Raw genomic sequence first — 13,874 nt, 5'->3', positions numbered from 1 at the left:
CTGGCACATATACTTGATTGTACGATGTAAACTATACATTTGGAAATAGCTATGCGCAGGTTAAAATACTATCCTGATATAGTTGCAAAGAGCTTTAGCAAGCCGTAGGTTACCAACATGGCCAACCACCCTCCTATCAGTACTCTCAGAGTTCCTTTCACCACGGGAGTGCGGCCATAGTATGCTCCGATTGCACCAAAAGCTATAAGGGTCACGCTCGACACCAATAACAGCACCACGACTCTAATAGCGTAATGAGTAATAAATGCTGCTGAGAGTAAGGGCACCACTCCTCCCACAGAAAATGCGAGGGACGATGCAATTGCTGCCAGGAACGGTTTAGGGAGGCTTTCATCCTTATTAGGATTTAGCACATCCTTTGCTCTTTTTTTCATGGTACAGACTTCTACATCACGTTGAGCATACACTGAAACGAATTCCCCAATCGCCATACTGCAAGCTCCTGCCACCAGGGCTGCCAAACCTGTTACAACCATGGTCTTTGCATTTGATTGGACTGCTCCCACTCCTATCATTAAGGATGCTATGGTCACTAATCCATCGTTGGCTCCCAGCACAGAAGCCCTAAGCCACTGCCCTCTTTGCTGGGAATTATCTACACATTTTCCTTCTCCCTCTTTCCTTCCGGTCAAATTGTGAACTGGTATCGTAACAACAACATCCGATTGTTCTGGACATGGCGATACCTCTATAACCTCCCCGTCCATTCTTGTAGAAATAGCTTCTATTTCACGGATTTGCAACTGTAAAGGTGACTTCCTGCCAGAAGATCAAAGAAAACAAAGCGAACAATCAAAGCAAGCGATTAACGCAAAATATAATATATTGACGACCGACATTAAGCCGCCAAACAGTAGCCGACCGCCATATCCTATTGGCGGTCTCAACAGGCCAAACTGTTGACCGCCGCCATCAACACATCCTGCTTACTGCATTTTCTGTCTGTGTGCGGTTCACAATAACGTCGATCCAAATTATAATATCGAGTGAGGCTAAATTTATATTATTATATCGATGGGGTTCACTAGGAGTAATTTTGGGGGTACGTACAGTTCTTTTAGGTTTATTTTATTGATTCATTTGTTTAACCATGGTATTTGGTTGTGGCCGTGGTGATGAGCATCGAGTGAGGCTAAATTTATATTATTATATCGATGGGGTTCACTAGGAGTAATTTTGGGGGTACGTACAGTTCTTTTAGGTTTATTTTATTGATTCATTTGTTTAACCATGGTATTTGGTTGTGGCCGTGGTGATGAGCAGCCCCTGTATTAAAACCAGTGGATAAGAGGAGTATCGCAAGAATATTGTTGATTGATATGAAACGATTGGCATGTGTCATAGGCTTAGGAATCTGTCAAAGTACGTATTTTTTAAATGGTTTCACTTTGTGCCTTTTTTATAAAACTCAGTTGTATGTTCCGACATCTACTGGTGTCAGGTCTCCATTTTAATATATAAAAATTATTATGTATTATTTTAATTTCAGCATGGATAATTAATTATGATGTTTTAATAATATGGGCATGTTCTTTGACCACTATATCGCAATACCACTATATTGCAAGTAGGAATAGTGAGGATATTCCTAAACATTTTAATTATTTTTTAATCGTAATTTTTTTTTTTTTTTTTTTTCTCTCTCTGATTTATTTAATTGCAGTAAGAGTTCTTCTACAATTTAGTATATAGGGGAGATATTGTCACGATGTTGTAATGTTACATAAAAAATATTAAAAAATAATGAGGGAGATGTTGTCACTAACTTAACTTTACATTAAAAAATATTAAATAAAATATATGTTGGCTAATATATATTGTATGCGCTAAAGATATTTGTAACGTTATGTGTAGGTTAATATATATTGTATATGTTGAAGATATGTGTAACGTTACTTTAAAATAAAAAAAAATTAGTTAAAAAATAATAATTAAAATTAGGAAAAGGAAGTGGAGGATTCAATTGGGCATATCTTGTAATAATAACCAGCTAAATTTCACGGCGTTAATAATAATAAATTTATATTTCTTTGCGTTAGGTTTTCAGTTGTAGGGAGGTGCTCAATAAAATTAGTAGGAGTGAGGGGAAATATTGAGTAGAATGTAATATTTAGTGTGGGGTGTGACGTGAAATATTAGGTAAAATTTAATAATATTACATTTTAATTAGTATTTCTCCCCACCCATCGCCACTATTTATTAGGTGGGGGTGGTTATAAATATTGTGTACAATATAATATTGTAATATTATATTTTATGTAATCAATATATTTGTAACAATTAATATAGATGTGTTCCATCTATAAATTTAATTGATAAGCAGATAAAAACTTAATATTTACAATATGACAAGATTTTTAATCATGAAAATTTACCATGGATATTATTAACTGCTGAGCAGGTTTTTTTTACAATACCATGAGCCAATACCGACAAGAGAAAGATAGAGAGGGAGAGGAGGGAAGAAAATTATAATACCATGGGCTACTACCATGGTTTATCAATACCATGGGCCATCTAGACTTTGGATTATTATGTTATGGATCTAGGCTTTTAATTGTTACAATACCATGAGCCAATACCATGGCTTATCAATACCACATGCCAACAAAAATAACTTATTTCAAAATAAAAATATTTGACAAATATTTTTTTTTAATTTAATTTTATAACATTTTTTAATTAAATCTAAGAGAAAAAATGTTATAATTATTTTTGAGGTATATTAGATGGAGGTTTTAGTAAATTAAAAAATGAGAATACTTTTATATATACATATGTGAAATTTATATAATATAAATAATATTATAAAGAACTAGGATAGATGCATCTTAACCAAGGATCCAAGCGATGAGAAAGCAAAGTAATTAACAATGATAGACAAAAGATAGTGTGTGATTCTTTTAATTTTTCTATTATTGTATTTTCTTTAATATGATTGATCCAAAATATAGGTTTCATATTTTACAACCAATTATGTTTTTTATTAATTTAGATACTTTCTTAAATACAATACAATGGGATCATATTTAAGAAAGAGAGTGAGATGGAAGGGGGAATAGAGTGTGGGAGAGAGACATAAAGGTGAGAGACACAATGAGAGAGAGAAAGGAAGAGAGAGAGGGAGGGAGAGAGATGGATTTGGAGGGGGAAAGAGAGGGAGTGAAAAGGGAGAGATGAAGATGGAATGAGGGAGAGAGGAGATGAGGGAAGAGAGAGAAAAGGCAAGGATAAAGATAAGGAAAGAAGGGGAGGAGAGAGATAGGGAAACATAGATATGGAGGGGGGAGAGAGGAGGAGAGAGAGAAGGAGAGAGGGAGGGAGATAGTGATAGAGTTGGAGGGTGGAGAGAGTGTGTGTATGATGGGGGGGAGATGAAGGGAGGTGGGAGAGAAGGGGAGAGAGAGGAAGGAAAAAGAGAGAGGACACGAGAGAGATGGAGTTGGAAGGGGGGGAAAGACATAGAGAGAGAAAGGTGGAGAGAGAGTGAGGGAGAGAGAGAAAGAAAGAGAGAGAGAGAAGGCAAAGAGAGAGAGAGGGAGAGGAAGAGGGCGAGGGAGAGGAAGAGGGCGGGAGAGACAAATACATACACAGAAGTTAGATCTAGAGAGTTATGAATATTTTAGATTTTCAATGTGGTTGTTGATTTCTAATCATATTTGATCACATGCACTATATGCATTGATTTCAGTGTAGATGTCGATTTATAATTCTATTTAATACCTTACACTAGATGCATTGATTTCAGCATAGATGTTGATTTCTACTCATATTTGATTGTTTGCATTAGATGCATTGGTTTCAGTGTAGATATTGATTTCTAATCCTATTTGATTGCTTGCACTAGATGCATTGATTTCAATATAGATGTTGATTTCTAATCATATTTGATTGTTTGCACTAAATGCATTGATTTTAGTGTAGATGTGGATTTTTGATTTGATGCAGCAAGATGTATGATGTACATTAATTTCAAAGTAAATAGATTAATAATGTGCAATGATTTTAGTGTAAGCACATCTCTACCTCCTCCATATATATCTCTATCTCCCATTGTCTCTCCTTCTTCATCTCTCTACCCCTAAACATACACACACTCTCTCCATAGCTATCTATCTCCCTCTCTCTACCTCCCTCCCTTTCCCCTCCCTCTCTCTCTTCCCCTTCTCTCTCTCTCTAACATTTCTCTCTCCATATCTATATCTCTTCCTCCCTCCCTGTCTTTTCCTCTCTCTTCTTCCCTTCCCCCCATCTATATCTCTATCTCCCCTTGTCTCTCCTTCTCACCCCCAAAACATACACACACTCTCTTAGTGTAAGGACATAAAAATTATTCAACCATAAGTACAATACTTGAATTTTCATCCTAAATAAAATTTTTGCTTACCCCAAATGTTTTCTTCTTGAAACTGTAAACTATTTATAATTGAGTACATTCTTATTATTCCCATTTTCCATCATTCAACATTGTTAATTACTTTGCATTCAAACACGGTAATAGAAAATAACTACCATTGAAAACTATTTTGGGTTTAACACTCCATAAGTCACAATGATTGAATTTCAAGAAAACTATTATTAATATTGGAGAGCAACAAAGACAAGGTATGTTGTTGACTATAGTATCTCAAGTTAAATATTTGAATGGTCTATGATTCCAACTACTCTTTTCATATGATTGATATGAGGAAATGGAAAAAATAATAGATGTGACAATAGGAATAGTAGAAGAAAATAGTTTCATATTAGTATTCACATTTTCTATGTGTCAAAATTGTTACATTGACACTTTGCACTCAAACTTTGTATTTCATCATTTTTTATCATTCAAGTTACTAAGAGTCTCTCTCATTTCAACAAACTAAGGTAACTAAGCAAATTTTAAATTAAATTGACCAAATTAATCTTAGACATATTTAGCATATTTAAAATGATCAAAATAATTAGATGTTTAGCAACAAAGTGAGGTAACTAAGAAAATTTTAAATTACATTAACCAAATCAAATATTTAAAATGATCAAAATAATTAGATGTCCAAAAAATGTTGTATGACCGGACATGACTGAAACTAGCGTAGATCCATCTTAACACTGGATCTATCAAGCCCCAAGAGGGATCAAATCTCTCAAGGTACAAACCTTTCCTCAAGTTTTGCACTCAAAAAATAGGTTTGCACCTCGAGAGATTTGTTCCCTCTCAGCGCTTAATAGATCCGGTGATAAGATGGATCTAGGCTGGTAAGCTAACAATTGAATACTAATGGTGAAAGCACTACTTTTCTCAATTATGAGATTAAGTGGCCTGACTACTTGTAAATGACTTAGTGAGAGGAATGGTAAAATGCCACCAGCGAAGAGGATGATAGTCGGGTGATAGGATGGAAAAGAAAGAGAGGAGATATATGTGTGGGTGTATGAGTAGAGTAGGAGAGAAGATTGTATGCATGAAAAAGGGTATGTATATAGGTATCATTGAAAATTTTAGTTGTTAATATTCACAGGTGGGCTAATTTTCCATGCTTTTTAAAAAAAAAAGATTCGCCAATTTCCATTTTTTATAAATACGATTCGCCCAAATTTTACAATATAAAATTATTTTGCCTTAAAAGTCTCCAACATTATATATAGATTATATGTAAAATCATTTTAAAATTGAATAATTTTACAAATACATCAATAAACATTTTATAGTTTGCATATCAGGGACTAGTGAGATTCACCAATGTTTTTAAACTTCAAGATAATTTTTCATCCTTTAAATTTTCCCTGATAAGTAGACTCCTAGCCAGGGAACTTATTTAAAACTCTTAGTTTGACACTTTCAATTATGTATTGAAATCCTATATAAGTGTTAAAGTGACGAATGACAAATTTGGGTACTTATCTCGAACATGAGAAGCCACTAGGAAGACAAGATGTTGGAGTGATTATGTGGTGGTGAAGAGGGCTTGTTGTTATACTATGTCTAACTAGTAGGGGGAACATAAAATTCATCGGGTTCTATGAGATTACACAAGGGGTTCTATGTGATTTAATCTTTTGACAAGTTGTTAGTTTCCAAAAACAATAGAGTGTCAACAAATATTTAAGAAGTAGCATAATGTATTGTAAAGAGAACATATTTAGCATTATCGCTCATCCCTTGGTCTGGGAATAAATTTATGCTAATACATTAAATTATTATGACATATGCTTGCAAATGTAAAAAGGAAAATAATTTAGTTAAAGTTATATAGAGGCCTTAGCCCATTTTGGGTATCAAATCAAAGATGGAAAAAAGATATATACATTGAATACCATGTTACATTTTGTAGGATAATCAACTTGTTCAAGGGAAAACCACCATGGTGTTATCTCAACAAATAGAATTAGAAGTTGTGCTAATATCTGGAAATATCACATCTACTTTATATATATTTATTTACTAAAAAAAATTACTTAGTAACTCATGGTTACTTTCTGAGTAATTTGAAGGGATGTTACATATGGTATCAAAGCAAGATAGGTTTTAACACTTTGGCCTTTGTGTTGACCATGATTCTATTAAGAAAATGAATTATTTATTTTGCACAAAATAAGAAGAAGAGTAAGTAGAAGGCACAAGTGATTGTAGAACCATAGGAAGACACTCACATAGGTGAACAAGGAATATATGTGCATCTCAGTGAACAAGCACAAATGCAAATGCCTATAGTAGAATTAATGAATATGGTGAAATATTTGAAGAAAAAGCTAGTGAATCTTCATGTTGGATAACGATAGTTGTTGAAATGTAGTGGGGATCAAGAGAAACTTATTAAAAACTTGATAGATAAATCCAATCCCACGACTGTGGAAATAGTAAGGGAGGGGGTAAACTGAGGATAAACGTCCAATTAAAAGATCTTTGTAGAGGTGGCTGAAATAAATGAATCAATATCTGAGGGTGAGGAAGAACACATTTTACCAAAATTTCATCCAAAGTCTAGAAAGAAGCCAAAAATGGAATGACAAGGAGAATTCGAGAAGATCAGACCCCCAATCTATGATAGGGAATCTGAAGAAGCAACAAAAGCATGGATACTTAATATCAATAGATATTTTCAAGGTTATGACTATTCTATGAATTAAAAACCAAATTATCTACCTACCAATTACACAGAAAAGATTCCTTATAGTGGGAAGAAGTCAAAATAATGCATCTTTTAGAGAATAAATATGTTAATTGGGAAGAATTTTAGTCACTTTTTAAAGATAAATATTTTACTCAACATTATTTAATGACAAAACCAAAGAATTTCATGATTTGAAAGTTGGCTAGATGTCAATGGATGAGTTAGTGACAAAATTTACTCATCTTTTGAGGTATGTACCCATATAAGAGAAGAAAAATCCAAAATACAATGCTTTATAAATTGTCTCCCACTCTTTTTTAAGGAATGAAGCAAGTACTATAATCATGAAATAATGGATGGGGCCAATAGGAAAGAAAGATTCATTATCATTAAGCCAAATAGAGGAATGAAAACCTGAAATCAAGGTCTAAGAAGAAGAAGGACATATTTTCCCAGGCTAGAAAAGGAGGGAAACCTCGATTATTTAAGTAATCTGGTAAGGGAAATCATAATTGGAATTTTAGTAAAAAATGTAATTAAACTCATAGAACTCAAACGTAAACTCAAAAAACATTCAAGTAGACATAATTCAGTAATAAAGGATTTAATGTGAAGGATAAAGAGCCCTAAAAGTTTAGGGATTGTGGAGAACCCCATCTTTTGAAAAATTATCCCTACAATACGAGTTTTGTACAAGACCTGTAGAACATTCAAGATGCCTCTACTATTAACAATGTGGCCAGAAATATTTTGGGTATCAACACAACCTTGGAGGAGCATCAAGAATAAAATCAATACAGCATGGTTGAGATCGAAGGTGCCATTTTTAACCAACCTATTTTTGTTTTGATAGACCGTGGTGCCAAAGTAAGTTATATTAGTCCCCAAATTGTAGGAAAATGTAAATTAAGTTCCGAAAAACATAAAAAATTCATTGTTGGTCCAATTATCTAGTCCATAAAATGAAAAAATTACTAATTGGGTGAAGACATGGCCATTTATGTTAAATGGAAAGTTTACCACTATTAGTTTTGACATCTTACCATTGGGTTCATATCATGTTGTGGTTGGAATGGATTGGTTGGAGGGGCATTGGGAAATTGTTATTTTCCTTCATAAAATTATTACACGCTCTAGAAAATGGAGAAAATCAAATTCTATGATGTATACCCAGGCCCATTTTTGTGCTACGAATACATGTTCTACAATTAAAGAGGATTGAAAGAAAAGGATGCCAGTTGTTTTCCATTCAAGTGGAGGACCATTGACAAGATAAACCAACTAAATCCTTGAGTGATTTGGAAGTTATACATGATTATCAAGATGTATTTAGTGATGAGATTCTTAGTTTACCTCCTAAGAGAGATATATATTTTTTTATAGAACTAATACTAGGAGATGCATTGGTTTCAAGGGAAACTTACTGGTGAGTGTACCTACATTGGTAGATTTAAAAACACAATTAGAAGAATTATTAAGAAAAGGATATATCAGACCTAGTGTTTCACTGTGGGGTGAACCAGTCTTGTTTGTTAGGAAGAAAGATGGAACATTTAGGCTATGCATTAGCTACCGATGACTGAATAAATTGACAACTAAAAATTTGTATCCCTTGCCTAGAACTAAGGATTTTTTTGACCAAGTAATAGGGGTAATCATGTTTTCTAAAACATATCCCAGATATGGTTATCACCAATATTGATTGAAGAAGACGACATTACAAAGACATTTTTTTAAACCCAATATAATCACTATGTCACACCCCCATAATTTTATTTTTATTTAATGTTCCATCTATGGAAATTAGTTCAATAAATTAAATGTACACTCTTCTATGTTTGTTGTAAGGATGGGTGTCCACACTACATAATATAGTTAGCCTCACTGTCATTTCATTGTACTGCTTTCTATACCTGAATAATTTCTCTAAGGTTTTAGTTTGGGTAATACCCCTTCCTTAATTACTCAATAACAATGGTTAGCATATAATGTGTTCATCTCCTTAGTGCACACCTTTCTTGGAATACTACCCCTAGTGCATCATAAGGTATATGAGATAAAAGAGGGGTATGGTGAAATAATGTGATTGGTTTATCACGATAACTCCCCATATTGTTCACTACTCTCGCTCCATGGTAAGCAGCATGGGTTTTATTGGTTGCCATGAATAACCAGTGTGTATGCTTTATTTATAATAAATGCAAAAGAGGAACATCTGCGTCTTCCCGGAAGAAGTTCTATATTATAATAATGAGTCTCATATTCAACCAAGGTATGGAAAACATAGGAGTTGTCTATAATGCGACGTTTTGGAGATTCCGGTGACGAAATCCGGCGGAAGAAATTGAGGTTAAATCTTGATTTGTTGCAGTTAAAATGGTTTTTTAACTGCATATTTGGATTCAGCACCCTGAAAAACCCCTAGGACGCTTTGATTGTGCAGAAACTAGCTATCAAACTTGCGATTCCAATAAATTGCTGCCAGATTTTGACCGGAAAAACCACCGGAAAAGCTTCCAAAAAGTCTCATTATAGACAACTGCGAAAACATAGTTCTAGTTCTGCGAACGATTTATTTCTTGAAGCATAATAAATGCATGTGTATGGTGGCAGCGATCAGTTTGAAGAAGGTATTTGTAAGAGCCTGATTTTGTGGAGTAAACTTTCTTGAATTTTGTATAATATGGTGCTTGGAATCAGGCATAATAAATGCGTGTGTATAGTGGTATAATAAATGCATGTGTATAGTTGCAGCAATCAGTTTGAATGTATTTACAAGAACCTGAATGTGTGGAGTAAATTTTTTCGAATTTCGTATAATAAGGGTTTGAAATCAGGCTATAAACAAAGGAAACTCGATAAAAAGAGGGGATGTGTAGAGAGCAATAATTAAGTGAAATATATAGTTAATAAAATACAATTTAAATTTGAGTTTATATACATCTTTTAAAGAATGTAGAAAAAGTTAAATTTAAGAAGTATGTTACAATAACATAAATGTCTCATAACAATAGCAATCTTTGCAAGCATAAGGTACACATGTTGTGGACAGTGTCAGTTTAGATTGGACAAACCTGTTCTTTTTTAATATGCTCAATCCAAGATGATAGTTCTAACTCTCTACATGCTTGTACTCTATGTAAAAACAATGTAATGAAATCTTACTCTTTAAAGAAAATAATTTTAAATTTTCATATGTAGAATAGGGTTTTGAACAATACTTATCCATATAAATTTAATATTTTCTTAATTACATTTCTAACTTAAAAACATTTTCAAAATTACATCTTTATGTTTATATTCATTGCCAAAAAACACTCTTATGTTCCCTTAATTTAAAGTATATTATTTTACGTTTCTTTAATTTAACTTATACTTTATTTCATATTTATTCACTTTATACCGACTTAACCATATAAATAATTCATTAAACCTTTTATATAAAAAAGTAACTTATAAATCTATTTAATATTTCAATTCTTTAAAAATATTAATCATATTTAGTTTAACTTATTACATATCTTTTTAAATGCCAAGATTGATTTTATTTATCTTTTTAATATAGATTAAATGAATCAAAACTTCTCATATATGAAGAATCCATACATAATTTGAAGATTTAATATATGTTTGTATAAATTCGTGGTTTCATTGATTTGAAAAAATAATTAAAGGTTAAAACACTTGTTAGGCCTTGCTCACAATATGGAACTTCAAAGATGGAAAGAGGGGTGTGTTGGAGGAGATAGAAGATTATATTAACATCAAAAAATAATATCTCAATAAATAAGAAGCACATTTGCTAACTAAGAAGCCATTGTAAAAGCAATAAATAATAAGTAAAAGAAGAGAGTAAAAAATTGATGTTACTATGCTTTGCAACTTCATGTGCACCTATTTGACCTTGATCCTTATGTATTTTCTACTCTTTCATTTCATAAATGCATCTTTCCTTAATAAATGGATATCGTGTCTTTTAAGTTTCAAGCATGTGCCCATTATTATTGAATTGTACACTTTTTTATTTTCATCAAGTAAGAGTGGGACCTTCTATTAAACTTAGTTAAATATACATAATTTACAAGGAGCCACACCTGCTCTGCAAAAGTTCAGCAGTCAGCTGGGCAGGCCAAACCAAACCAATCTTCCAAAACTAAGAGAACATAAACCGGAAAACTAGGGAGAACTGCCAAACAAAGCACAAGGAGCATAGTAAACCTTGGAGGGCAAGTCCAAAACCCGCCATGGAACCACAAGAGGTCCCACCACAAGTCAAACTGAAAACTGACAAACTGACAAACGGACAAACGGACCCAAAGGAAGTTAAAGCATAACACTCTAAATATTTTTCATGTCCGACCAATGCGCACACACAATCGCCACTGTTGATCCACTGATTAAGATCCAACGGTCATCATGGATATTGGAAGGACGAGAAACAAGATAGTCATTGGGCGGTTTTCTCTCTCCTCGTTCCGCAACGTGTCGCTCAAAGAGTGGAATCAGAGCCAAACACAGAAAAACCAGAAACCGTTCAGACCCCGCCTGATATACCGCTTGTGGTATTGGACTGGTTGACTCGCGTAAAAACCCACTTGACCTTTCGCCACGTGTTGTCCATTAATTCCTTCCAATGGGCAGTACTTGAGTCAATCCCGTTCACCCTAAGCCAAATGACAAGTGCTACCCTGCCCTGTGGACCTGTCCGAGTCAAACCATTCTTCATTCAATCAAAGGGAATCCTGACCTTGGAAAATCACCGAACCATGGCAGGTTGGATTGTATGGAGTCCTCCAACCTCTCGCCGGTCTTCAGGATTCCTCTGATCCTCCCTGTTAGTCCATAGTTCCATATCCTGTGTAGTGTTACATAGACAGTCCTCCTGCAATTTATTGACTTGTACACTTTGAATTCTAAAACATATTACATTAGTTACATTATTTCAACCATATAAAACCTAAATATTGAATGCTACTAAAATAAATATTCAACTATTTTAAAAGTCATATTTAAGATTAACTGATTGTAGAGACCATAACCACTTTTCATATATTTTCACCATTGCTGAGTTACAATAAATACAATAACCACTTTACTAATTATATTTTTAAAAACAAGAATCACTTTTCATATTTTCATAATCATGGAATTTACTGCAACAACTAAGTTACAGTAAGAAACAAGAACCACTTTTCATATTTACAATAAAAACAAGAATCTTTGTAAGCCATTACTCTATTTACAATAAATAGAGAGACCCATTTACTAATATTATTTCTATAAAAAAAACAAAAATCACTTGGCATAATTATGCAATTTACAATAACAACAACAACCAATTTACAATTAAAAAAAATAAGAACCACTTTTCACCATTACTAAGAAAAGGCCAATTTCCTATTATTGCTTAATTGGAAAAATTTAACTATGCCACTTCCTGATCATTATTGGAAAATGAAAATTGGACAACGATTTAAATGTGATTTGTGTTCCGCTCATTGTTGGGAAATGGGGAAATTTAACAATGATGTATAAATGATTGTTATGGAAGAACAAGAACCACTTTATGCAATCATGAAATTTATAATAAAAAAAATACGTTTTGAATAGAAAAATTGGAAAATGAGTCTAAAATTATTCACTCTCGGAGCCTTGCATGAAAAAGGATATAAAAATATTATAAATTATTCAAATTTCTAAAATTAAAAACATATAATTCATCACAAAATGTTAAAATTAAAAACATATCATTCATTTCTAAAATTAAGAACATATGATTCATCACAAAAGGTTAAAATTAAAAACATATAATTCATAACAAAAGGGTGCAATAGTGCAAATATCAAAATTTTCACTATTGAATTTGTAAATTATATATCAGTGCATAATTAAAATAATTGACTAACTTTCTGATTCCATATCAAGGATGGACAGAGCACCAGATTTATAATAAAAATAATTGACTAACTTTTTGATTCCATATCAAGGATAGACAGAGCACCAGATTCCTTGACCAGGAATTTTAAGAAATGCTACTATATCATCGTCAGTCTAACTCAGTGGTGTGCCTTGAACGCAAAATTTTACTAAACCCATAAGAATATTTTGGAACTTACTTTATAGATTGGATTTCACTAAACCCACACAAGCCTTATTGGAGATTACACAGTTTCCTTTAGAGACTGAATTTCACTGAACTATACAAGCCTTTTGGGAGACTATGCAGTTCTCTTAACATATTGGATGATATGAGAGATCAACTCATAATTAATCGAATAATTTTGGGATTCATTATTGATTGATGGAGGAGCCATAATCCTTGAGGAATTTTGAGAAATATTCCCACATCCTAGTCAATCTAACAAGGTAGTCTGAATATTGTCATGATAAAAGGAAAAGATTTTTCACTGAATCCACACAATTTGTTAGCGATATTACATAGTTCTCTTCACAGATTGGATGACCTTTTTCACATCCCAATGAACTAGTCATATACTAACCACAAGGGACCAATCGAGTTAGTGAAAATGAGCATTGTTTTCAACACCAATAGGGTTTAGAGGAACAAAGTTCCTGAAAATAAGCATTGTTTCAACCTCACCAGGTTTTGAATCTTCTAAAAAGTGAAAACTAGATAGTTCTATAGCACCACAAGGCTTTAATCCTCAAAAAGAGAAAGTAAAGTGTTGTTACAACCCCAGCAGCATTTGAATTCTGAAAAAAGAAAAAAAAAAAAAAAGAAGAAGAAGAAGTTAGGTG

The 13,874-nt window shown here is 33.1% G+C and overlaps 1 pseudogene; it reads right to left on the bottom strand.

Moving 5' to 3' along the window:
* Positions 1-68: 68 nt before the first annotated feature.
* Positions 69-728, bottom strand: LOC149156377 (vacuolar iron transporter homolog 2 pseudogene; annotated as a pseudogene).
* Between the last annotated feature and the right edge of the window lie 13,146 nt (positions 729-13,874).

The sequence above is a fragment of the Pinus tabuliformis genome, chromosome 9 (genome assembly GCF_031772625.1).
Source record: "Pinus tabuliformis cultivar Carrire ecotype Pingquan chromosome 9, CPIR1, whole genome shotgun sequence".
In the NCBI taxonomy this organism is placed as follows: domain Eukaryota; kingdom Viridiplantae; phylum Streptophyta; class Pinopsida; order Pinales; family Pinaceae; genus Pinus; species Pinus tabuliformis.
This window is presented reverse-complemented; position numbering and strand designations above follow the sequence as displayed.